The sequence below is a fragment of the Astatotilapia calliptera genome, chromosome 14 (assembly GCF_900246225.1).
Source record: "Astatotilapia calliptera chromosome 14, fAstCal1.2, whole genome shotgun sequence".
Lineage (NCBI taxonomy): Eukaryota > Metazoa > Chordata > Actinopteri > Cichliformes > Cichlidae > Astatotilapia > Astatotilapia calliptera.
The window spans coordinates 18,449,590-18,477,162 of NC_039315.1; the positions used below are offsets into that span (position 1 = coordinate 18,449,590).

General features: G+C 40.0%; 1 protein-coding gene across 3 annotated transcripts in view; it reads left to right on the forward strand.

The window, feature by feature from the left end:
- Nucleotides 1-27,573, forward strand: part of grik4 (glutamate receptor, ionotropic, kainate 4) — a 351,349-nt gene that overhangs the window by 88,568 nt on the left and 235,208 nt on the right. For all 3 annotated transcript variants that reach the window (XM_026191921.1, XM_026191925.1, XM_026191923.1), the window contains one exon: nucleotides 3,815-3,997. The gene's annotated coding sequence lies outside the window, so the exon portion shown is untranslated. The remainder of the gene's footprint in view (nucleotides 1-3,814; nucleotides 3,998-27,573) is intronic.

Here is a 27,573-nt window from a genome sequence, read left to right on the forward strand (position 1 = left end):
ACAGACACTCAGAATACGTGTTCCTGTTTTGTGTCCAAACCTGCATGAGGGTGTCCTAAAATCGTTAGGTTAGAAATTTTGATCATAGTTGTTGCTGCAATGTTTTCTGCTAAAACAAATGTCAGAGTGGTGGGTCGCTTTACTGCACTGTAGTGGGTACAGTGCAGCAACTCTTAGCGGCTCTCTCGCTCATCCTTCCCTTTTTCTCCCCTTTTCCCTGATCACCTATAGGGATTGATGATCGTGCCAAAGCAAAAACAGAAAAATCCATACCTCTCTCCTGCCCTTTTCATATTGCATTGATTTCATGGTGAAATATCAATCTGCATATGTCATGTACTATTGCAATGCTCAAAACATATTCAAAGGTAAATTATCATAAAACTGCTTTTGAGGGCATTTTTTACAAGTTGAGTTTGGACAGCTTCTCATTTGTAGAGGAAGGTAAGGTTAAAAAAAAACTTCTGGTGACTTTGACTTACAGGCTATAAATAAAATGTATGAGTACACTTTAAATTGCACTGACGTATCCACACATCAATATAGGTACATGTTTGGGGTGCAACTACACTTGCAACTGCAGTTAGAGTGGGATAAAAGTAGCAGTTTGTTTGCTTGTTTGTTTGCATAAGATATGATGATTTTCCTAAATAGGTGGGAGAAAAATAGTGTTGATTTTGCAAAATCTATTGCAGAAACAGCACAGATGTTACTTGTAATGATAATAATATTAATAATAATAATAAGCGTCTCAATTAAATTCAGCCATTACTAATTTTATTATGACTGAAATAGATTTTTTTTCTTGTGGTAAAAATAAAGACCAGTCTAAAAATGAGGCTTATTTTTCAGTGCTGATAAATCACCCACTATTTGTTCTTCCACAGCTACGATATGCTTGTTTGTCATAAACCTTTACCACGGGAGTGTTGACTTGCCTTTGGCTCATTTAGGTTTGGGGTTATAGAAAGGGATGGATCGAGTAACTTTGTAACTTCCTAATTAAACAATATGCATGTTTTTTTATGATGTTCAATATGTTTCTGAACATTTTATCTGCGAGCTTTATCTACCCACTGTTTTTGCAATTACGACTTACAAATTTAGAGTTGAGAATGTGCAGGAAAACTGAAGCCTAAGGGTAATCATCTTGCTGTGCAGATGGTCCAAGATACATGAGAACAATTTCATAAGGTCTTTTCATAATGCAGCTTTGGCTCTGCAGTGGTTGTGTATATTTTAAAATACACCCTGCAGCTTGCTCATCAGGGGTGTTTTTACTACATCACAAGCATACCGCTCACAAACATTTTTCCACCAAAACAGGGTGGATTAATTATTTTAACATACTAGATGCACGTGTCATGGTGTAGCTATTTGCACACATGTACATCTCAGGGGATTTAGTCAGATAAATATATAAAATTAAACACATGTTTTTATTTTTTAAACAAATTTACTGATGGGAAGCTCTTAGTAGTTCTGGTACTTTTTAACTTTTAAGCATTCAGAACATAGTTCTCTTTATTTCATGTTTTAATTGAGTGTATTCCACAGTCCACAGTACATGATGTGAAATATCTCCACATGATGACATTTGAGAGCAATAGCCCAGTTTATTCAATGTAGGGCAGGTCGTACAATAGAGATTTGAGTCCTCTGGGCAGTGTTTTGGTGGGAAATGGATTCTGTACCTTTGGCTTGTATACAGCAGCCTAAAGCTTTAAGGCAGATAAAAGAACAGAAATAAAAAAAGGAGGAAGAGGGAGTGAAATGAGTTGGAGGGGAGAGCAGGGCGAAGGAACATTCAGCAACAATATCCTTTTTGCTGAAACTTTACATATGTCAGCACTTCAAAAGTTTTCCTATTACTATTTATCCCACATCCCCTCCAAGAGCTCCAGATATTCATTTGATCTAACCTTTTATTCTGCTCCTACTATAATACTCTAAAGCTAAATGCATAAGATGCATATATTCTTTCAAACTTTTTGCAAGTAATTAGAGACAAGTGGATTTCCGGGCCGAATGAAACATCGCTTTGAGCACAACAATTGATTCATCTTTGTAAAATAGCTTTGCCACCGGAGGACTTTCAGGACAAATCTAAGCTGGTGGAGTAGCAGTGCTCCCAGTATCTCTCTGTGTCTGTTATCATTGCACAGTAGCAGTATCTGTTATATAGTAGAGCGTTCCTACTGAGGAATGGGCAAAATATGAAATCTACAAGAGACAAACTACCAGAACCAAATTGTTTTCTATTGGCTGCATAATAGGATTTTTTGGAAGATGGGAGCACATAGGGCATTTCTAACAGTGAAGATCCAAGAGCAGAGGAAGTGAAGGTGGAAGAGTTTAAAAACCTGGGGTCAACCATCCAAAATTAACAGACAGTGCACAGGAGAGGTTGCGAAGAGGGCGCAGGTAGGGTGGAGTGGGTGGAGAGGAGTATCAGGGGTGATTTGTGACTGAAGGATAGCGGCAAGAGTGAAAGGGAAGGTTTACGAGATGGTAGCGAGACCACCTCTGATGTATGGTTTGGCTGACAAAAAGAGAGGAGGCGGAGCTGGGGGTGGAGGTGGCAGAGTTTAAAGATGCTGCAGATTTCATTGGGAGTGACCAGAATGGACAAGATTAGAAATAAGTGTATCAGAGGCACAGCTCAGGTTTAGCCTTTTGGAGACAAAGTTAGAGAGGCAAGGCTGAGATTGTCTAAACATGTGCAGAGGAGGGAGAGTGGATATTTTGGATAAAGGATGTCAGATGTGGAGCTGCCAGGAAGGAGAAAAAGACGAAGACTTTGTGGATGTAGTGAAAGAGGACATGCAAAAGGTTAGAATGATAGAGGACGATGCTAACGATAAGGTGAGATGGAAATGGATCCACTATAGTGGGCAGCCAAAAAAAGAAGTGTGCACAAAGGTCATTTGAATGCAGTACTGTCTGTCAGATTGTTTATAATTCATTTTCTTAGAACTCTGACAATCACAGTGGGCTGCTGCAAGCTCTGCTTATGACAAAGAAAATGTAGCTTTCAGCAAGTGCTCTCCATGACTTGATGTTTATGTTCACTCAAAGGAAGCATGGTAAGTTGGTGTGTGCTGAAAGTTGCATGGCAGGTACTGAATCTGCTAACAAAAGACGACAATTTCACTGTGGTGCAAAGCGCTGGGGTTGATCTCTGGGGAGAGGTTTAATTCCCCCCTGAGTAAGGGTGCCATTAAAATGCAATGACATGAGATTAATGTTCATCTTGAAGTGACATTTGCTTTCTCATTTACTGCAAAAATTGTCTTGGAATATTGGGTGCTAGGTGTTGTTTTGAATGCTGATGAGCTCCCAAAGCTGCTCAAAGTATGTGCGGTGACAGTGTGAAAAATGTTGGATGTGCTTTATAAAGAGGAAGGGGATCTAGCTGAGTAAGGGACAAACAGTAAAACAAGACCATCAGCAAATTGGGACTGTGAACTTTGAAACTGTGCAGATTTCAAACTTACTGTATGCGAGATAAATGGATGTCCTCAGCATTAATATCTGGACTGCAATGGGAGTTACCTGATCACAAACCTGATTTAAAATGCATTATGTGGTTGCTTTTGAAAATATGTAGTTACCTAAGGATCCTGAGGAGGACAAAAAAACAAAAATGTATACATCTTTTGATGCCCGGTGCAATTTAATTAGATTACCTGGTTATGGTCTGTGTGTATGCGCTTCAAATAAACCTATTCATTTTTTTCTTTCTCTCCTCTGACTCATATTTCTTTCTCTCTCTCCCCCCCCCTCCCCCCCCCCCTCCCTTTCTCTCATACAGAGTGCCTGTAAGTAGCAGCTCCATCTTCTTTTCCTTGTGTGTGTACCCTCTGCAAGAGCCGGGGACACATACTATATGTGTATGTGAGATGAGGAGGAGCTAAGTGGCTACCACAACCACCTAGATCAGACAGCCTCCTGTGCTGCAAGATGGATTAGAGCCCCACACCTCAGGAGATCAAAGGTAGGAAAAGATGTTTGGTAATCAGCCGCCACTCACCTGCCCTGTTTAATGACAGCGCGGAGAGTAAAGGAAAGAGAGGAAATGGTGAATGACAATGAGTTTAGACTAAGGTCTTTTTGCCATCTGTGGGCTGTAGGGTGTGTAAGAGGGATACACCATGCTGAATGTCAATATTTATTTTGTATTAAAAAAACTTATTTCCACTGAAATTTAAAGTTGCACATCACATGTGGTTATTGTCCCCAAATATAAGAAACTTGTACAGAAGCATCCTTTAAACAAAGCGTCCATATAGCAGAGAAAATCTGTTTTTCTACAGTAGTCTACTATAAATTGAAGTAAAATGCTTTTATAATACTGGCACTATTTGAGGGTAATATCTGGGTTCAAGAGGTTAATTCAAGTGGAAAAATATCAGCAATCTAAAACATCACTGGTAAACACTAGGATAGACCTTTGAATTGCCGCCCACGTCTCCAATTTTGTCAGCAGCTCCAAAAGACCCAGTGTTGCTCTTGTGAGTTGAAGAAGCAAGTCAGCGAGGGAAAACGCGCTTCTGCTCTTAGTATTGTGATTAGTATGCTGTATTGCTCGCTGCATCTATAAATAAAAGTGTAAGCCAAAGGCCAGGCAAGTTCTCTGGGAGTTGTTGAAAGTAATTCTGGAAAATGCAGAAGAAACACTGACTGAATTAGAAGCAGATCAGGGGGGTGGAGAAAATAAACGTGCGTAACAAAAAGGCGAATCTGACTTCACGAAATAACATGCAGAGCAACACAACGGTATGGGAGACGTTCAGTTCCGATGTACTCCAACTTCAGTTGGAAACTTGAGAAATTTCCAGGTCTGAAAAAGTTCCAGTTAATTTTTTTTACACCAAAAACATCCCAGTTTAATTCGGAGTAGTGTTTTTTCATTTTTACGAAGTTTCAGTGGTAAACTACTGGTGGTGTTTTCAGGATTTCATAAAAGATACAAAAAGCCACTTTCATGCTTGTGTCAGGATTTTTCATTTTTAATCATTAGCATTTTTGCCACTGTCATGTGAGTTTTCTGTTTTTTTTTTCAAACCAGAAATCACCGTATTTGGATTATGTGGTCAATATATCATTATGACTATGAATATATAAACACTAAGACACTTGGTTAGCAAGCTGCATCCATGCGATGTATGAGTGCAGAGACAGAGATTATTAATTAACAGGCTTTATAAGTCTTTAATTTCATGCACCAAAATTTGAAACAAACTCTGTGTTTCAAATTTTTTCTGAAGCAGAAAAACTAGATTCAATTCATTTTTATTTATATAGTGCCAAATCACAGAAACAATTGTGTCAAAGTGGTTTATATTGTAAGGTAAAGACCCTGCAATAATACAGAGAAACCCCCAATAATAAGATGAATCCCTATGAGCAAGCACATGGAGACAGTGGGAAGGAAAAACTCCCTTTTAACAAGAAGAAACCTCCAGCAGAACCAGACACAGGGAAAGGCAGCCATCTTCCATGAATGGTTGGGGGTGAGGGGGGGAAGATATGATAAAGACACACTGAGCCAGAGATTAATAGTAAGTAATGATTAAAAGCAAAATGTACTATAAACACACAGTGAGTAAAAAACAGTGAGTGAAGTAAAAACAAATAATGCGTCGTGGTAAGAAGCCCAAGCCTGTTGCAGGATATCTACAGAAGCCCTAACTGTGTTTTATTAAAAAGAACATTTTTAAGCCCAATTCTAAAAGTACAGAGAGTGTCTGTCTCCTGAATCCAAACTGGGAGCGGAAAGCTGAAAGCTCTGCCTCCCATTCTACTTTTAAATACTGTAGGAACCAAAGTAAACCAGCAGTATGAGAGTGAAGTGCTCTATTGGGTTCAAATGGTGCTATGAGGTTGTTAACATCCAATAAGGCCTGATCAAAACCACTTTTTGCACTAGGCAGTAAAGATGATGCTGTAAAGTTGGATATTTAAACATCAGGATGAGTGGGCATGAACCTGCTTTTGGAGTCCAACCTCAGGTGGCCACTAGAAGAACTTTTTGGCCTTTATTTTTCAGTCCCAAAGGTTTCCGCATGGTCAACAATCTCATCTTCTGGGTAAAAATCAAGTTCCTTTTTGTAAACACAACACTCAGACTTGCCCTCCTCATGGTTGATTTATGGTGGTCAAGTGAGCTAGAGAGTCAAGGGAAAACAAGAGCTTTAATGAGAACAAAGGTGTGAATGGCTGAAATAAAACTTTATTTTCTGCTTGCTTAGCAGAGGTTACATTATAAAGCACAAACAAACACACCCACACCTCCATGTAACCACGGCAGAAGACGCTACATTACCAGATTCTGTGTGAATGTGGCTGAAGCTTCATCTGACTGCTGTGGCCTCTCTGCTTCCTGTGCGGTTACAGCGCTCGATGTCCGCAGACACACAGATCTGACACAAGAACAGAGCAGATTCCCAAATGTAGAGCAGACATTGCTTTTTTTCTGATAAGAGTGCACTAAATTGCCTCATCTTCCAGTGTCTTTAGACTGCAGTGAAAATGCAGATGATCAGCTGTCGGGAGCTAAGCTTTCATTTTATAAAAACTTCCTGTGAGGAAGCGTGGAGCAGCTTTAGTGTGAAAAGGTTCAAGGGTCAAGTAATCCCAAGCTGCTAGAGAGATACTAGCTCTTACAGTGCCTGTAATTACTGTAATTAAAGGGCTTGTGAAGATTGTGAAGTCCAAATTGTATGGTCCTCTGTCCTTAGTCCTTGAAAAAAATAAAAGAATAAATAAAACAAACAGATTGCTGCAATCTAACAGTGACACACACTTTCTTTTTTGCAAAATAACTAAAGGAAAAACTGGACTTATTTTATATCACAAAGCTGCTTATTGTACTATAATTTAACACTGTTTGCATGAAAGGGGATTACTTTATTGAGATTTCTTCAGCGGAGGCATTTTTGTCCGCACGTGTAAAATGAATCCATAAAAATGCATTTTCTGTCTTTTCTTTTTTCCTTTTGTAGATGAACTTCCGTCACCTACACCCATTTTCTAGCCACAAGTTTAGATATAACTCTTTTTTATATCAGACGTTTTCCTGATCCTGGACTGTCTAAGGAGCTTGGAAAGAAAAGCGTCTGGACTTCTTTAAGTTGCTTGAAGACGTTTCACCTCTCATCCGAGAAGCTTCTTCAGTTCTAAGGTCAAAAGGTGGAGAGTCAGGGGAGTCAGTCAAGGGGGCAGGGATAGCTCAGTAGGTAGAGTGGTGGCCCCATGATCGGAAAAAAAAAAGGTGGAGAGTCCCAGATTTAAACCCAGTGGGAGTTTCCTCCCAAAGAAGGACAAAGGACCCCTGATGATCCTCTACCTAATCACATGAGCCAAGGTGTGAAAGCGGGCGTTGGTCACAATCAGCCAGGGTTTCGTGTGAGCTCATTGTGAAACCTGGCCCCACCCTATCATGTGATTTCCTGAGGTCAGATGGCCCAGGATGTGAGTGGGCGTTAAGGCGTCTGGGAAGGGATCTCAAAACTGGATTATAGATGGCAGACAGTTGGTGTCGTAAACCACCGCCTCTGTTCAAAGATGGTCGCTCACAGTGGACATAAATGGCTTCTTTCACTCCTCTTTCAAACCATCTGTCCTCTCTGTCCAAAATGTGAACGTTGGCGTCCTCGAAAGAGTGACCTTTGTCCTTTAGATACAAATGAACTGCTGAGTCTTGTCCCGTGGAGGTGGCTCTTCTATGTTGTGCCATGCGCTTGTGAAGTGGCCCACATCCTGGACCATCCAACCTCAGGAAATCACATGATAAGGTGGGGCCAGGTTTCACAATGAGCTCACACGAAACCATGGCTGATTGTGACCCACACCCGCTTTCACACCTTGGCTCAGGTGATTAGGTAGAGGATCATTAGGGGGTCCATTGTCCCTTTTGGGGGGAAACTCCCACTGGGTTTAAATCTGGGACTCTCCACCATTTGACCTTAGAACTGAAGAAGCTTCTCGGATGAGAGGTGAAACGTCTTCAAGCAACTCAAGGATGTCCAGACACTTTTCTTGCCAAGCTCCTTAGACTACGATGACCTGGATGACTGAGAACCTTCACAGACTTATTTTTCTGAGATACTCACTGTTGTTACTGTGCAAAATGTTCCTTTTTGGCTCTGGATTTAATTACACGCTGGCTACAGTTACTAGACAGTACATACTAGTGGTGCAACGGATCAAAAATCTCACGGTTCGGATCGGATCACGGTTTTAAGTCACGGATCGGATCAATTTTTGGATCAGCAAAAAAAAGAAAAAAAGACAAAATTTTAACATTTACTTATTAACTTATTTAAATATTTTTTTGCCCATTAAAAAAACATTCAACTCAATACTCATTCCACGCAATTATATAAAAACAAATTAAGGTGCAATATAGGGCAGTACAGGGCTTTGTATCCAACACACCGCTGTGATATAATGAGCGGTCACGGTCACGTATCTTTCCGTTGCTCTGGAGGTCCACCCATTTGTAGTTGGGCAACAGACGATACATGGGACAGTTCAGCCAAAACTTTAAACTTTTCCTGCTCATACATACCTGGGTACGATTTTGTCACTGAAGCGGACACGCAACAGGATATCATAGCGTGGCTCAAGCACGTTCATCATAGTTTAAACCCCTTGTTTTGCACAACGGAATAGGGCCTCATGTCTGGAGCTAAACACCCCAGTAGCTTTTGTAATAGCTTTAGCACGGTAGGATTGGGGAGCAAATGGCTGCTTAAATGCCGCAAACTCCTCTGCTCCTCCACTTGGACCGCTAGCGCTGGCCATAACTATTGCTTGACAGACTGACCACACCCACCATACACATACTTTTTTTCCTTCTTTTTCGAATCTTCGGATCACGTGCATGCCGAACCGTGGAGTGGGATCGGTTGGGATTACGGATCAACCGTGATCCGTTGCACCACTAGTACATACTATAAGTCCCCCCCCAACAATAGAAAGAGAAACTCATTTGTAATCACATTTTAACTTTTTTTTATGAACAAACTCTATCATTTCTGTACCTCAAGATAGTAACACTAAAATTTAAAAGAAAATATTGGCTTCTGTAGTTAGAAAGAGGTCCAGTGTGGCTTTGAATACTGATGCTACATGAAGTGTGATCTAACAGTTTTGCGTGAGCTAATCGACCTTTTCGGTTAGATTCAATGCAATGTTAAAAGAGGCTACTTGAGTTTTACAACAGAACACCTGACGCACCTTTGTGAATGTCGGGTGATGGTGCCAAGCACGTCCCATCTGAAATTCTCTTTGTTTTTGAGCAAGTAAACAAAGCTCCAGATGACAGCGTGCCAGCGACTTGAATGTAACCTTTTGTCTTACATACAGATCATAAAAGCACGCACAGCATAAAAGCGGGTATGACAACTTAAGCATGTGGTGACTTTCTGTTCTTTCCTCGCAGGGCCACCCCTCTATTTTCGCCATGACCTCTGCTACATAAGATAAGAGATAAGATAAGATAAAACTTTATTAATCCCTTGGGTGGGTTCCCCTGGGAAATTTTGTCATTTTTTTGTCATACTTGCTTAAAGGAAAGGATGCACTATCATCTGGAGGATTCTGCTGACAGCTGTACACTATCAAGACCAAAAAGAAATGTCATAAGAAGACAGCTAAATGAGTTTGGATCAACAACCAATTCAGTACGGTTTGTGTAATGACATACTCTATATTAGACCCCACAGATTGTTGATCTAAAATCCTTTACATTTGAAAGAAATTCCTACCTTTTAACACACGCTAAAATGATTGTAAAAGCTGTTACATAGTCAGCCTTTTTGAAAGCACGTTGAATAACATGTTTCCATTTGAAACTTTTCAATTATTGCAAGGAAAAAAATCCTCTTCTCCACATGTGCACACCCACACATGTAGGCACGGTCCAAAAATAAGAACACTGATTTAGCCTATGTCATATTACTAACTCTTATGTGTGTCAGTAACAGTAAAACCAAACTGCTATTCATATTCAGGAGGACTCGCTTTTCATATTTTTAAGCCACCACATTCTCCCACAGGTCCAGTTTGCTGTGAATACAAATGCTGGAACACACAGTGTGCTGTACAGACATTGAATTTCTTTGAGGCTCGAGTGCCCCATGAAATCTACTACTAACAGAATTTGACTTTTTATTGACTTTGGCTCAAAGGAAGTGGATTGAGCATATGGTTTCAATTTCACTGCCCACTTGTGGAATCTTTGGTGAAAATGTTGCATTTTAGCCACTCAGTATGTGACAACTACACCATTCTCTATTATTGGAAATATTGAACTAGTTCTTGTACGTCATGCTCGTTAAGACCTATTAAGCTCATTTTCACTTCACGTTTTTATTCTGCGACTACACTACAGCAGGTTCAGTGCATTAAGTTTAGCAGATATAAAATAGCGCTCAGTTCCTTATTTCCAGAATACCTTTTATGTGCTTTGGCATGTCTGTGGTGTGTATAGATGTTTGTGTATGCCTGCGTTTGATTAACTGCTTTTATTTGTGTGCTGACTGAATTCACGAGCCTGCACCAGTCTGCTCCTGTCTCTGTTGCCTCTGGGCTACCTGCCTCCTTCCCTGGCTGCTCCTGAGAAGTAGAGATAAGGCCCACTGATGTTTGTCTGCTCCCTGGCAGATTACTGAGGCAGACAGGTACAAGAACTCTGGTAGACAGCTCTAGTATATTGGAGGCCAAATAAGAAGTTACTGGGGATGTCCAAGCTGACCATAGCGCCAATCCAGCCTGAATGCCATTTGGCTTCTTTATATGTGCTGTTGGTGTTGAGCTTGTTACTGTTGGAAAAGAAACTCTGAATTTTAATGAATGAATATACATGATGTCACCAATTTTTGTTTAGTAAATACTTTAATGATTACAGACGCTTTTGGCTTCTCGTTTGTTTCAAAAGGGATTCCCACAGCAGATGTGTCTGCATGCTTGATTTCACTCTGGATGCCCTTCCTGATGCAACCCTCCTATTTATCCAGGCTTTGGGACTGGCACACCTTTGGGAAGGCTCTGTTTGTGTCTCCTCCCAGTCTTTTAATTCTGAAGAAAATGAGTAAATCGCTAATGCTTGCATTTAAAATTCATTGGTCACAAGCATACCAGAAACTTGTATATATAGTTATGGTTATATATGGTCTGCGTCACGTCTTGCATGGTGATAGGAGTTCAAACAGAAAACAAATCATGGAGGATTTTCAAAGTTCTTCATGGAAAACTCAGCAAACTGGTGTTGTTATAGCCTTTGTTGTTTTATGACTCAAGATTTTGATTGGCTAATTACCATTTTGCTAACCTCAAGGATCTTTTTATCTTTTGAAATTGTTCCCATTGTATGCTTGTAAGTTGTAAAATAAATTAAAATGCATAGCTAGGGCCTGTAATACTCAATTTGTGTTTTAAAGACACTTTAGAAGCAAAACCTTTTATAAAGGAAGGCATAGATCTGTGTGTGCAAGTCCATGTCTGCCTTTTGTATGTTTACCCTTAGAGCACCAGGCTGTGAACATTAGGGTGTGATTAAAGCTCAGGGTCCATGTGGGATTGCCTAATTAGGCCTTTCTACTTCTGTGAAGAACAGTTCACAGACATCATGGAAAGAAAATTGCGGTAAATCTTATTTTATCCATGGTAGTGAGGGCAGAGAGGACAAAGCAGAAGAAGTGTTTGGTCTCCATTCGTAAGAGATCGGAGGCTTCATTTGCATCAGGTCCATGTGCTTTTCTGAAAACAGAGACGTGTATTTTTCTTAAAACTGAAAAGATTGTTTGAAAAAAAAGTGAAAGGAGGAGTTATACTGTAAAATGGTAATAAGGAGTGCTTGAAAATGTGGCTTTGTCAACTGGAAACTATTGTATGAAAACCAGTGACCCTGCACATATTTGAAGTCCATGGTAAAACTGCAGCATGCACAGTACAAGTGGTCATAACAGACTACTAGGAAGTGACGTAAAAAAATATGGGCAGGAATGGAAGTGGTCCTTCGGTGCATGAGTAGATGATCTTGAAGGGGTCAAATTTAAATCAGGCAAGGTTATGATGAAACTTATACTGTGATACTTAGTCATGTTTATCAATCATTAGGAACATGTTATATCAAAGAGTCCAAGTTCAGCTCTCAGTTTGCTGGTCCTCTATTTGTTGTTGTGTTTGCTTGACTTGTGGTTGATCAGAGCTTTTTAAATTGTTGTTTGAATATTTTTGTTGCCAATTTATGGAGATGGTTTCTGATTGTGGATCTCAACTGGCGGAACATAAATTGTTCATTACTCCGACACCATGTGGTAGGCAGTTTTGTCCACATGCCTGACAGCTCTTCTGGAAAATGAAATCAGGGGGAACAAAAGATGCATAAGCAAGATCAGAGTACAACGAATAACACATGATTCAAACACAGAACTCCTCGTCTGTGTAGCACATTGAATATACATGGCGAAGAAAGCCTAGAGGGGATGTAAGGGTTTAGAAAGAGTTAAGAAGCTGTCTTTTACAAGGTGAAGTGCAGCTTATGAATTAGAAAGTACAACACTGGCTGAATGACAAACTACGCGGATGAGAAATAGTATAATTATGCACCTGAAATACTGCACAATACATCACATGGCAGCAACTCAGAAGATGCTGAGGTTTAAACGTGGCATGGTTGTTGATGCCAAATTGGGTGGTCTGAGTATTTCAGAAACTGCTGATCTGCTGGGACGCAGCCGACTCTAGGGCTTAAAAAGAATGAAAATATCCCACGAGAAGCTGTTCTCTGTGAAAATGCATTGAGAAGGACAGCTGCTTCAAGCTGAGAGGAAGGTGAGAGCATCTCATATAACCACTCATTACAACTAATCGATGCTCCATACTGCCTTGTATCAGCAGCTCAGGCAGGTGGTGGTGTGGGGGATACTATCTTGGTCCATTTTGGGTCCCTTAGTACCAACTCAGGAACTTTTACAAGCTACAGCATATATGAACATTGCTGCTGACCGTGTCCTTCCCTTTACGACCACATCTTCTCATGTCTGCTTGGAGCAGGATAACACACTATGTCAAAAAGTTCAGATCATTTCAATCTGAAGGATAAAAGGCAGTCCAACCTAGTACTACCAAGGTGTATCTAATAAAGTATCTGGTGTGTGTATATTTTAAAAAATGCATAATGTACTGTGCTGCTCCTTTAAACAGTCCCAAACTAAGTGTGAATAGAAATATAAAAACCTTGTTTATTAGGTGCTGCTTTAATTAAGACCAAACCATCTTAATTAGAATTGAGTGACATATGGGCGAAGGTTGGGGTGGCTTTTGGCGCTTTTGAGCTTAATCAGTGGCAGCATCTGGCCGGTGAGTAGCTGTCAGAAGTAACAGATGTATAGAGCTGCATTCATCGCAATAGACAACTCTGTTATAGGAATTAGAAGAAGTAGTTTAATCTGCATTCATTGAAAACATTTATAACAATTAACGAGGCAAAAATATGCAAACTCAAAGCCCAAAAATACCAAACCCAGGTTTGGTATTTTTGGGCATTTAGCAATGGAGGGTGTGGAAAATATGCATATAGGCACTCTTGTTGGACCATGTGATGTTAGAGACTATGCTTGCAATTCATTCACACATCATTTATGCTAAAAAGGACAAAGCATACCCTTTTGTGCAGCCGGGGAACATGAAGCATTGATTTTTGTCTGCATTATGAGATGCTGCTTGGCTTTTTATGAACACAGTAGTGCATAATTGGAAAATCCAAACCCATGATACACAACCTCCATAAGATTTTCTGCCACTTGCATCAGCAGTTGTCATGAATGCGCACTGTAATTTCTGGTATCTGGTGAAGGAATTAAGATTCACTGTTAAACTCAGTGGCACAAATCTGCTGGTAAACATTCAGTTTCTGTCTGTCTGTCTCTCTCTCACTTCATGCCATGTTTCCTTCAGTCAATGATCGTGTCTTATACTTTTTGTTACCATACTGCCTGTTGAATGGGAAAGAATATCGATTTCAGGTGCAGGTTTCTGGGATCAGAAATACAGAAGGACGGCGAGAGATGGAGGAGTTTTAAGTAGAGGTCAAATAAAAGCTAGCTAGAAGAAAGGAAGGCACAGCTATGAGGCACAGCAGAAGAGAATAAGAGATAGTAGGGAGTAGAGAGACGGGTTTGGAGACAGAGAGAAGGCAAGACTGTCTGAGGATTTAGACAGAGAAACAGAGGCGGTGAGAGAGACATGATACCTCGGATATTAGAAACAGAAGAAGAGGTTGAGAAGGAGTTTGAGTGAGTGTAGCTGGCAAAGTCACCATAGCATCTCCAGATATGATCAGCACAAGACTGAAGGGCAGCAGCGTGTAGACAGGCTAGACGGTACTGCCTGCTCCAGTGGTGTGTGGTGAGGGGTGGTATTGTTTCAGCTATTGTGGACACTTTCCAATCCCATTTACAACTTGGAGAGACCTCGAGTCAGAGTTACACAGAAACTGGCTGTTGTCACAGAGTAAGCTGGCTAATAAATGGGACCAGTTTGCCTGAAAAGTCTTGTAATAATAGGGCAGAAGAGGTCAGACTTGGAACGTGACAATGCGGTGACATGAAGCCAGAGGTGCTGATGTTGATCTTTTGTTGACAAAAAACCCAACAATGCTGTGTTCCATTTGTTCTGTGGATAATGGATTGTTTAAGCCTGGTTAGAGGCCATTAGCGGCTCCACAATCTGGGCTTCAGCTTGGTTCAGAAGCTTAGATTCCCAGCAATAATGCCCGCGTAATCCTCGGTTAAACGTATTATGGTTCTTGCTAAAAAACTGATGCTTTGGTAGAGAACACCATTTTCACCCTTTCATGCTTTTTAGCAGGAGCACGTTGTAGGGAAGGTGATGGTTCAGGAAATCATTGCATGATTATTATTGTTATGCATGATTATTGGCCTAAGTAATACAATTTAGAAAAGTAATCTTTTAAAAAGCCTAATGAATAGAAATGGCAAATATGAACAGGGCGTTTCAATCTGCTGTGCTCTTTGCTGTCAAGGGAATGGAGCACACAGTAGTAAATTGACTTAGCGTGCATCGAGAGATGAGGGTTTTTTTTTCTTGCACAACTTTGTGTCTGCCACTTTGCGTCTATGTTGGATGCATACTGTTAAAGCTAGATATTATTTGGAGCTATAAGGCTGATTTTGGTATTTTAAGAAATAAGTACTCCCTAGGCTCTTTGTCTGCAGAAACACCACAGACATTTTCTAGCACTTTGAGTGTTACATAAATACAGAATTTAGTTTCTATTATCATCGCTGCTCTTAGCTGGTTTTCATCAAGCCCAAGCCTCGTGTCATTATTAAGCTAAATGAAACACAATGTTCGCCTACGGGACTGAAGGGTAACACTAATACACAATAATTTTGCCTCCGGGAAACTCTGGACTTGTTTTAATCAGGTGAATGCACTTGCATTCAAGCCCTGTCCACGTCTGTGGTGGTGTAGTAAATGAAGAGCTGCGATGAATAAGGACAGATCACGTGCTATATTTCCATTCTCATTGGGCTTTTAGTTTTCACTGAGCTCTGAACGCTTCCTCCAAGACAGCACAGGAAGAGAGCATCTGCAAATTGCAAAGAGACAATTTGCTGTTGAATAACCCCGCTCTTTGCAAGTGAGTGACAGGTCCTTATCAGAGCACCCGCCGACTGATCAAAGTTGAAAGGGGGTCAGGCTGAATTAAAGACCAGCTAATTAAAATGTCCAGGGAGCATGCCAGCCCTCGTTTCGTTTATCGCCTTGTGCACGGTTGGGTAAAGAAAGAGAGAGGTGAGATTGGGGTAAAGGAAGAAAAAAAACAGGTGTGTTTAACTTCATCTGATATTAGAGGATATATTATTAAATGCTATATCACTGTGTTTGGTTACAATCAGAGGCGTGTAGCTCAACTCTCGGTTTAAAAGCTTCACCTGTATTTGATTAGATGATTTTGGTGGGAGTTTGGCAAGAGTTTATCCACCTATGAAGGGCACAGTCGATGCTAGATTGAAGTCCCAGGTGAAGAAAAAAGCATTCCAGTTGTGTTTTCAGCCTGATTTCCTTCTTTATTGTTACTTGGTCTTTTGTACTTCTCCCATTCTCACCAAATGCTGGAGAATAGAGAGCCTGAGGCTGGTGATGTGCATTTGCATGTGTGGATATATGGCATCAAGGCTGTTTCTTTGGTTGCATAAAGGTCACAGAAAGATTTAGTGTCTAGACTCCTTCCACTGGCTGTGGTTTTCTCTCAGGGGAGGAATTGTGGCTTTGAGCTTTTTGAAATCAAATGATGCATTCACACACACAAGCCAGAGAAAATCGAATCTAAAGGGTCCGGTGCCATATATATTGTATTTTTTTCCAGAAGTTTTACGCAATATTAATAATTTTGTAGAAAAAGAGGCAACAAGTGTCATGTTGCTAAAAGATATCATACTACAAGAGTATGCATGCGTATGTACATCACATCATCCCACATACAGCAGTCATTAACTTCATTACATTAATATATGTCTTTTTAAATAATCTCAATTGTTTGAGTTTTCATATGCATCATCCCCCCGCGACCGCAATGCTACGTTGCCTGTTTGCATACTCTGAAAGTGACGGCACCTGTAACTTAACTGTCTTAATATTTTGCTTGAATCACCACTAAATAAAAATGCACGTTATCATTACCTGTACATACATTGAATTATTTGTAGAAGAAATGATAATGAGAACTTGCTTTTTGTTATAAATAAAGTCTACTGATGGAAAGGATTGCATTCACTTTGTCAAATTATCATGAAATACTGCTTAGGAATAGAAAATGCATTTTGTCCAATCACACTAATGTACTCTAGGTGTGAGAGCCAGTGCCATCGTGTTGTCTAATAATCTGAGAGTGTGTGTTTTCCCTCGCACTAGAGTTTTTGTTGTGAAGGTGTTTGAGGCTGACTGACACTGAGAGCGAATCATCCTAATGAGATGCCGTGCTGCTCTGTGGAAATGATTACCTCAGGGGAAGAGGCATTAGATTGATGAGGGCAATCTTTGCCTTCTTCTCAGAGAAACAAAAGCGTGTCCACCACCACCACCACCACACCATTCAGACAAGAGACAAGTCTCTACTTATCAGGCCAAATGGCCCATAACACTTCCTTGGAGAGTTAAAAGGGGGGCAAATCTGCACAGTACCACCTTAGCTTCAAGTGACAAAATCAATTTAGGTACTGTGCTGCTTACTTAGAAGTTCAATTTCTTAAAGTCATCAATAACAGCTTGCCTCTGCACATGCTGATCACCATAGCAACTCAGTGTTTCCTCAGACTAATACATAGATCGCAACCCTCTGCTTCCAGCTGTGTCTAGAAAATTCAAGGAAGTATTTTCAAATGTTCAATAAAGATGTGTTGTACACTAACAATTAAGGTGTGTATCTCCTCTAAAATTTTAATGCTGATTAATCGATAACCGAGGTTATTGATGCAATAAAGAATGATTGCTGAGCGTCCCATTTGTTACTGTTTGGCCAAAGCTTCTGAGTGTGATTGCCTCCAAGCAGGCTTAGAGACCCATTAATCAGGACTTGGTTGATCGCTTCTCAGGTCAGCAGTGATCTAAGCCGAAGGGGTGGGGGGAAGCTTCTGGAGGTGAATGCGGCAGCAGTTTAATAGCTCACAGTGGAAAGATAGATTCCAACAGCAGTAATAGTAGTTGCTGTTTGCTGCTTTAACTGGTTGAAGGTTTCTGATTTCGTTTTTATTTTTCACGGCATGAAACGTTTTATTACTCATAACCAACAATAGATATAAATGATGGTGATAGTTTTTTCCAGTGCTGATATTGGTTGCATATATTATCGTAATGAGCTTAATAAATGTCAGCAACATATCCCAAAGACAGATCATCAGTTAGATCATGATGGTGGGTGAGCAGCGCTTGCTGGTGCTCCAAGGAGCAGTATACTGATGATCTCCCACATGTGGGTCAAGTTTTAGTAGTTTTTTTGCTTTGTTTGTAAGTCTTGTAGGTGTTTGTTCTCTTGGCTTTCTCGGTGCTAGGAACTGAAGAGTTATAAATGATTTTAACACGATAGCATAATAAAAAGAAGCATGAAAGTCTATGAATGGACACGAGCCAACAGAGGTAATGAATGAGGCTCCAGAAGAGAGTGAATGAAGTCGTCTTTCTGATTGCACATTTGCTAAGCTCCATTTAACATCTGCTCTACTTCCCACTGTTAGAGCATCAACAAAGCCATACACATCTGTTACTGATGAGCAAAATGACCCCGTCAGTCGAGAATTTATACACCGGAACAGTGTTAGGGTAATAAAATGGCCATCCTGCCGTATAACCTGTTCAGTCATGGTGTGTATTAATGCACACGTGAACAGGAAATAGTTTACATTAATATTGTTTGTACAGTATATTTAGTAAGAGAAGTTTGAGTTTATCTTAATAATAATAATAATAATAATAATAATAATGATAATACATTTTATTTATGAGCGTCTTTCAAGTCACCCAAGGACACTTTACAATAAGATAAAACACTTAGTAAGTTTATTGCAGCAGGTCATCATTAACATGATTAACTTATTACATTCATATTTACAGTATACGTTACTCTTGCCGGACACATTTTTCTTCTTCTTCTTTTTTTTGGAAGAGTATGAGAACCTTTTGTTAGTGAAGTGAAATGGCTGCTTAAGCCGCCTGTGTTATAGCGGTTTCTATTACGTCTCTACAAGATTTCACTTAACATGCTAATCCAGCTCTGGAGTGGATCCTTGAAGAGACAGGAGACCGTGCTCTGAGGCCAAGGCTTAACTCTGGGATTTTATAGTTCACCTTCTCTCAAGTGTGGCAGCCCTCTACTGACACTTCAGACAATATATATTTGGCAGCATCCCACTTGAGGCATTGCTTAGCATTAACATCTCTCCATCCATGTCTCCATCCAACTATTTTCTTCCACTTATCTAATACATCAACATATTTATTATTAACTTTGGTCGTTTCACTTACGCTCTTTGTTTCCAAAATAGATCACTGGTTTCCTAATCCCTTTTAAAAGTGCTTTATCTTTCCATGTACTTACTAAAGCTCTGATGTCTTGAAATGCTTCGTTTTTCAAGTTTCGAGAATGAGGTTCAACAGTTCTGCAACCAACACTTAAAGTTAGAACTTCTCCCTGAATTTCAAAGCAAGATTTTTAATTTGACTGTGATTCTTAAAGTCAAACATTCACTTTTCATGTAACACCATGACGTGCACTTGTGGTTAAAGCTGGAATCTGAAGCGGCAACTCTTGTAAGCGTCTGTGCCTTTAATTTTATGAAATTTGTGGGTGCCATTGGCTTGTTGTGAGAAGTGTTCAACTAATACTGCCGACAGCGTTAATTAAGCCACTATAATGAATCATAAAGTGTATAGATAAGCCTAATTTTCAGTCTAACAGTGATCCAATTTTTAAAAAAAATCTTCTTGCTGCCCTTAAACTAAAGAAATGAAGGTTCATGGAACATGACGGTGGTGAAAATCTCTCTCCTCTCTCCCTCGGCCTGCCTTATCACTTCGAAGCTAATGAGCCGGGCTAGAGCAAAAACAGAAACATTTTGAACATTTGAATAACTTCTGAAAAGTTAAATGCAAACTGAGCAAGAGCTCGCTCATCATTCAGCAATAGCAAACACGAGCAACTGCTTTAAATGCAAAGAGATGACAGATGTGTGTTACTTCATAGCTGACAATACAGCTTGTTTTATTTCAGAGTTTCATTGTTGAAGTGATGTAAAATTAGTCTGAAGGAGCTTGATTTGCACTGAAAGGTTGCTGCATGCTGCTGCATGTCTAAAACAGATATTTTACGTCAGAAACAAAACTGAACTCTTTAATAAGATAAGATAAGATAAGATAGAACTTTATTAATCCCTCGGGTGGGTTCCTCTGGGAAATAATCTGAAGTGACTCACGAGACTATGGTGATGGGTTAATTGTATTTACAGATTAGCAATGGATTAATGCTGTCACCAATAACAATCCATGTTGCTGCATAGAATTCATCATTGGTTGGCGTATCTGAATATATCATCTCACTTTGGGTTCAATCAGTGCATAGATATGTTTTGTTTACTAGTTTTGCCTCTAGTTATTTCGGTTGGTTAGATCACTGGCTCGTCTAAAACTTTCAGGGTCCCCAAAGGATGAATTGCAAAAATTTCAGTGATCCCCTTCCTTCATTACCGCCACTACGTTTTCACAAATTCAGTTTGTCTAATTCTTTGTTTTACGACTGAATATTTTCAAAGAAAATGACAGTGCTGTCAACCTGAGCTTTGCTTGACTACTTTTATATTTTCTGATATAAACAAGCAGTAAGGGGACTGTTGCGCTTGAGATTCCCCACTGGTGGAAAAAGAGATGCTGTCCAAGTTTACAGTGAATAATAATAGGGAGAAAAAAAGACAGCAATCTCATGAATAAACAACATTTCTCAAATTTCTCTGGATTAAACTTAAATTGATGAGTTCCCATTAATAAAAGCTGAATGGGCCGACCCACAGTGTTGTATAGCAAAAACACAGTGCAGCCAACACCATGTTTTTCTCTTCAGATTTAAATGTTTTCAGAAGCAGGATGTGTCATCTCTTAAAAGTAGTTTTTTTTTTTTTAATTCCCTTGAGTTTGTTACCTTCCAAACAACACAGACACAATGTCCTTGAGCTCCAGGTTTCTCGGGTGAACAAAGCCAAGCGAGAGCCCTCTGATACATTAGCCTTTGTATCGCCTCTTCACTCCCTTTCTGACTCTTGTTGGCTTTTTCTCTGAATTTCTGACATGCTCTGTTTTTCTTTTGTCTCTCTCACACAAACATATAAGCACCCAGTGTTCTGTTTTCAAACTCCAGTTCTATATATAGAAACTGTGTTTCCCAAAAGTTTTCCTAGTGCATTAAAGCATGTTCAAAGCTTGCACTAGCACTGTCAGAACAAACTAATACCCAGCAGTACACGACCACCACACAGCTGATATCATTCTACTAATTTGAGCCCAAGATTAGCTACTGATGTTATTCTGCATTGAATATATTTGTTAGTAAATGCACAATTCGATATCTACCTTGGAGGAAAACGTCATATGAAATGTGTTAGCACTGTTGTGTATTATGTGTTCAGCATTAAGCCGAATATTAGGGAAGTGCCAGCTGACCACCACAAATTACACTGGAACAAAGTATGGAAAAGATTTATTATCTTGTGTCACTTCTCTCACCATTTAGTAGCATCTAGCATTATTTCACGTTTTAGAAAGTTTTTAAATCTGTTTTGAAAATAGTAGTCTAACTTTCTTCATATTTCACAAAGAAAGTGGGAGATGACCTTTAGCTATTACACACTTCTACCCAAGATGAAAAATGTGTCTGCACAGTTTTGTTTTTTTCTAGTTTTGGTCACTAGAGGTTATGAAAACATGTCAGCAATCAAAATAATTTATTGTGGGAATCTGAGGATGTGATTCTTCGCATAACAATATTAGCATTTACCCAGCTAGGCTGTGTTTTAGCAGATTCCCTATTAAAAGAACAGCACACATAATCAGATCCGGTAGCTACGGTAAATGTTATGCACATGTTAGCAAGGACATAAAGTCTGGGATAGGAGGTAGATGTACAAATTTTTAACTAAGCTACCAACCTACATCTAGAGTAAAAGCGTAACAATGAGATTTAATTCCCTCCAAGAATAATCACATTGCTCTCAATTAAATTCCGGGAACATTTCTCTTTGCCATAAGCTTTAGATTTGATTACGCTGGCTTGCCATGTCCATTTCTGGACTCCCATTTCAAATTGATTGACTTTCTCTTCTTCTGTACACGAATCAGCACTTCCCATCTGTTTCAACTGGGTCCTCTCTCTCCTCTGAGTACATGTCAGGCTGCCACTGACCTTCAAATATGAAGAACTCTGTGAAAGATTGGACAGTAGGGTTGCCGTTAATGGAAGCAAAGAAGTGTCCAGAGAGAAATGAGGCCACAACAATAGAGTGTGTGAGACCGTGCGGTGGCACAGCAAATGGACATGTCGAGAGACAAAAATTGTGTGCGGTCTCTTTTCTCTGCACCAAATAGATTCCATTCTCACAATCACTGAGCAATAGAGTCCATGCTGTGGCAAACAAACTGCCATCCCTTTGTCCCTCCATCTCAGTGTAATTGCACCCCTGGCTCTTTTTCACACAGGCCAGATTTATCCTAGCTGTAAGTCTCACCAATGCAGCACCTTCCATAAGTCCCTCTCACTCCACTGACATGGCACGCTCCCCGATCAGTGTGTCCGTGGGAGATATATCTCACTTCATACACAGATAAAGAAATGCATGTTAACATACAGTGACACACACATACATAACCACCTCCTCGGTTTCCTTAAATAGCTACTAAATTAATACACTATGGTGGATGTTGTGTGTGTATAAAGAAGGTCAGACATATATGGATGCTTTGGGATGTTGCCGGATAGTGGGAAATAGAGGCATGGACATAATACTTTAATGCTGGCTTTATTGGCTTTACTGTGAAGGATTTAAGCCTGTAGTCTGGACAGAGGTTCGCTGTTACTTAGGTTGAATCAGTAGCTGGGGTTTGCAGATGTGCGTTCTATGTATGAGGGGTGTGCTGGTCCCTGCAGTGTGTCTGTTTACTCTGCTGTTCTCTTCGATACTTAAGGGAAATGATGGAAGAGTGCTGTCTGGCAGAGCACTGTCATGCCTCAGTTAGCACTCTGGGAACCCAACAGCTTCTGCACTGCAGTAGACCCACTGACAGGCATTGCACACTTGTTGTGAATTCTCTTATTTGAGCATTAGTGTCAGACTTTGTTTAAATTATTCTCAGTTGTGTTTGTTATGTCGTTTGTGGCTGTGCTAGTAGCTTAGAGAGCTAATGTCTTTGGTCCAGATTGAAATGTTTTGATGAACAAAAACAGGTGTGTTGCAAGCGCGTTACGAAAACGGGTCCCATCTGCCCAGGCATGCACTCCACCCGATCTGCACAAAACTATAAATGTAAGGTGACACATGCTGTATTAAACTGAAGTGCCACACTGAACATGCCTTCTTCGTTTGCTCCAAAGTTCAGCTGTTCTGCTCAGTGTCCATTGTAGGTGGATGGTTTACTCACTTACTCTAAAGATGCACAGCATCATTGATAGCAGCCTCTTCATTATAACACCGTCTTTACATGTGTGCCGTAACTAGATAATCATCTTGGCTATTTGCTCGTGTAAATGATCATTATATTTCATCTGATTGGTGTATTTCAAGGAGTCCAACTACTATGAAGGTTTTTACTGACATTTATGTCCCCTACAGAGCATGAATCCTTCAGGATTTGGTGACTCTCTTCATCACGTAGCACCATAAGCTGATCCAAGCTTCTAATCTCATTGTAAAATATCAATTACTCATATGTGTATTTTGTAAGCTGCCTCAAAATTTAGACATAGTGATTAATGGGTTTGAGAGGAAGTATGCTCTGATTTGGCGACACTGGTGATCCCAGCTTTCCCTTTGCTGCCATGAGATTCACATTCCCCCCTTTCGGTGGAATATCTTAAATATCTGGGAAACAAAAATGATGTTTCATGCTGACTTTTACCACCATCATTATGCCTAAGTGCTCAGAGCAGCCTCACATATTCAGTGAAACCTCTTACTCTTGTTTTGATTTAAGCCTTACATTTTGGCCTCGAATCATAACATAAATCCAGGCTTATACAAGATTTTAGAATAGCCCATCTTTCCATCTCAGTGACTTTTTTGCTAGAAAACTGCACTACTGAGGTCTGTGACTTTATAAAAATTTACAGTATATCATCAGTCTGAATTCCTCTTGAGGTGAAACTACCTTGCATTATGCCATTAGAGTAGTCCATTCACACGTATTTTTTTCCCCCTGTTGGTTTTATACTTTATTTTGCTTTCTGACAGAACTACTTTAGAGCTCCAATGCACCTAATTTATATAGTCAGTGGCATGGCATTCATATATTTGCCATCCGAGTCTGTACCAATATTCCAAACTGATTCCAGTGCTGCCGAACAGAAACCTGTGATACAGAGAAAGTACTGGCAGCTAGACCAAGGCGGTGTGAGAAAATGAGTGTTCCATTATTTATGCTCCACTCACTAACTTTATGATGCCGTTAGGTGGTCGTGCTGTTGTCCTCTGTCTCCTTTTATTAGCTGTGGTGCACTGCTGCATTTTAATGGATACGTCAAAGAATGAAGTTTCCTTTGGCGAAGTAGCAAAGTGCTTGTTTCTCAGGCTCAGTGAAACAAAAGAATAGATGGTGCACATCATAAGATAAGTGCACACTTTTAATGAGTTGGTTTGTCGGCCTGCCAGAGTCCAGTACTGAATTTGTATGTTTTTACCAACTAAGCACTTTTTACCTGTATTGGTCTGAAGGAGTAGTGGCCTGAAATTTAGTGGCATCGACCAAGTATAGTGATTTTACCATAGCTGCGCTCTTTTTATTTTATTTCAATATCCAATCTCCTCAAAAACTCTGTTCGTTTTATGAGCTATCTGTTTATCTTGTGAAAATTTTGTATAGTTTCCTTCTCTTTTATCTTTTCGTTCAAACAAATACGATGGTAGACGATACGACCTGATCAAATACTACTAGCCACGGGGTACTCATTAAATCCCACAGATACTGTAGAACCATTTAATGTCCAATCAATCTGCTATGTCTGACATGGCACATGTGAAAACGCAACACTCCGAGCAGCAAGTCAGCACCATGGCCTAACTCATGGCTTACAAGCCAGCTCTTGATTTTTAAATGGGATTATAGTGATCTCATGCTCCAAACCCTTCAGCTTATTTTGCTAATATGTTTGAGTCAAAGTGTAAAAGAACAAAAACCTTTGCGGCAGCAGTAACTATTCGCCTCTGCTCCAATTCAAACATCAATACTGAATGTGTCTTAATCCTTGCTGTTTGAACCATGCCTATGGGCGGATCTTATATTAATGTCTCTAGTTCTGAACAGGCGCTGAGCATAAGTCATTAAAAATAGATTAACTTCAAAAAGGGTAAAAAAAAAAAAAGAAGAAGAAAGAAAGAAATATTTCTCTGTGGCCAGTGTAGTTTTATCTCATGCTAGGTAATAATAGTGCTGATCATGAGGGGGCTAGAATGCTCTCTGGATGTCTAAATGCCACAACTGGGAAGTGTTGACTCCGCTGAAATGCCATGGCTATCCAGTGACACTGTGAATGGTGTCATCTTCTACTTTTTCATGAGCCTCTTATACTTCTTTAACACAAAGGTCAAAGATGGAGTAGAAAACAAGAAGGATAATATGAAATGTCATGCGATTTCCTAATAAGACTACACTGGCTAATGTCTCTGTGGTTCTTTATATCCTCTGTTGGTTTTTGTCTTCAGAAAATGGGACCTAGAATAGAAATCTAATGCTGTGTATCAAACGTCAGAGACTGCAACAAGGGTATTTCTCGTGTGAATCGCTACAAGTGCTTAACTGTCCATCCATCGATCCGCTTATTCCAGGTTGTAGGGGCAGCTGTCTATGTAGAGATCCTCAGGCCTCCCTCTCTCTGGCCTGCTTCTCTAGCTCTTGAACGGGAACACCGAGGTGTTCCTAAGCCAGCTCAGAGACGTAATCTCTCCAGCGATTCCTGGGTCTGCCCCGCTGGTGAGGGCAGGAATGACCGGTAAGTTTCCCTTCACACTACACCAGTATAGCATCCTCATCACTGGAGACACCAATCTGTCTGCTCTCCCCTCGGTCGTGAACAAGACCTCAAGATCCTTGAACTCATCCACTTGGGGAAGCAACTCGTCACCCAATTAAAATGGGCATTCCACACGTTTCCAGCTGAGAACCTTGTCCAGAGATTTGGAGGTGATAATTCCTGCTGCTTCACACTGGACTGGAGGTCACAGCTTGATAAAGCTAGACTCACTAGTACTTAACTGAATGCATCTCACAACAGGTGTTTATCAGATCATTCAAATGCTTGCTGCGCAACTCCACTCAATCGGTATGCTTTTACAAATTTGGAAGAAGAACAAGTTGTTTGGTAACAACAATAATATTGATTTGCACAACACTTTGGAAAACAAGTGAAAACAGTTTCAAAATGCCTTATAAAACAGAGTGAAAATAGATCACAATAAAATTAAACAGGTAACATAGCAACAACCGCAAATATAAACAAAGCCTAAATCCTCATCATTTATTGCCTTTAGCAGGGGGGCAGAATGATGTATACAATTTCCATCTGTGACTATGTTTTTTCCCCCCTTTTTCTCTCTCATACTATCCTATACTAAGCTGCAGGCCCTTTGGATCCACAATTTAAAATATCAGTAATCATTAAATGTGCATTCGTTTTAGCTTCTGGAGACATTTGAGGTCTTTATTTCATTAGGATACTTAGTAGCCATCAAGCAGTCAACTGTTTGCCACTCTGCTTTACAATAGGCAGGTGATGGTAATGTTGGAACAACTGACATTTAGTAGCATTTATATCTAAATACTTTTAAAACTCTCCCAGCAGTCTATAGTGAAACAGCCTGTATTCTATAGCCACACCATCCCTATCATCCTGTTTTCAGAGGTTTACAGCTGGTTGCAGACACTTATTCACGATGATGGCAAGTCAAGGACTGTTTACTACTTCAAGCTACTTTTCTTCCCTCCATCAAGTCCGACCTTTGAAAGCAGTCATTGTTTTGCTTGAACTCTTGTATTGCCTCACATTACACGGGCTAAAAAAAAATTGTAGCAAACAAATAAATAGCTCTACGTGCAGAGGAGTACATGTGCAAACACTCCCACATGTGGTAAGATTGTGTTTGAAGTAGGACTTCAATTGGACACCCATGAACAGTGTGGAACTCGATATCCCACACAGCACATCCTTGCTCCCTTAGATCAGCATTCAACCATTTTCCCATGTGGCCAAAGCTTGGAAAGAATACTGTACAATCATGTATCTAAGCAGAACGGGGCAAAGCAAACTGCTTGGATGTCTCAACAGTAAGGTTTCTGAGAGTTAAACATGCTTATTCCCTCAGTAGTATAATATCATGATTTGGTGTCTTGATTCTCTGATTTATGTGTTATAAACCATACGCATACATAAGGTCGTGTTTTCACAAAGTGACTCACATTAACTTAGATTTTTAACTTAACTAGTCCCTGTGGAAATTTTTATCCAGTGCCTGAAATGAGTGAATTTCCTTTAAATTATACACAGAATATGTGTCCCAGTGTACACGTGTTTTTAGGAAAAGGATAGGGAGATTTTTACTGTTACCACTGGACTCTGTAAATTATAACTTATTATCTACAGCTGCAAAGCAATTAGTAATTGGCCCACTTTACATATGGCCCTGTATGCTACAGATGTTGCTGCAATGAAGATGAAGAGTGGTAATCTACTGTAGGCCTGCAGCTACGTTTTAACTCCCATAGTTTGAGATCTGTGATAAACTAAATTGG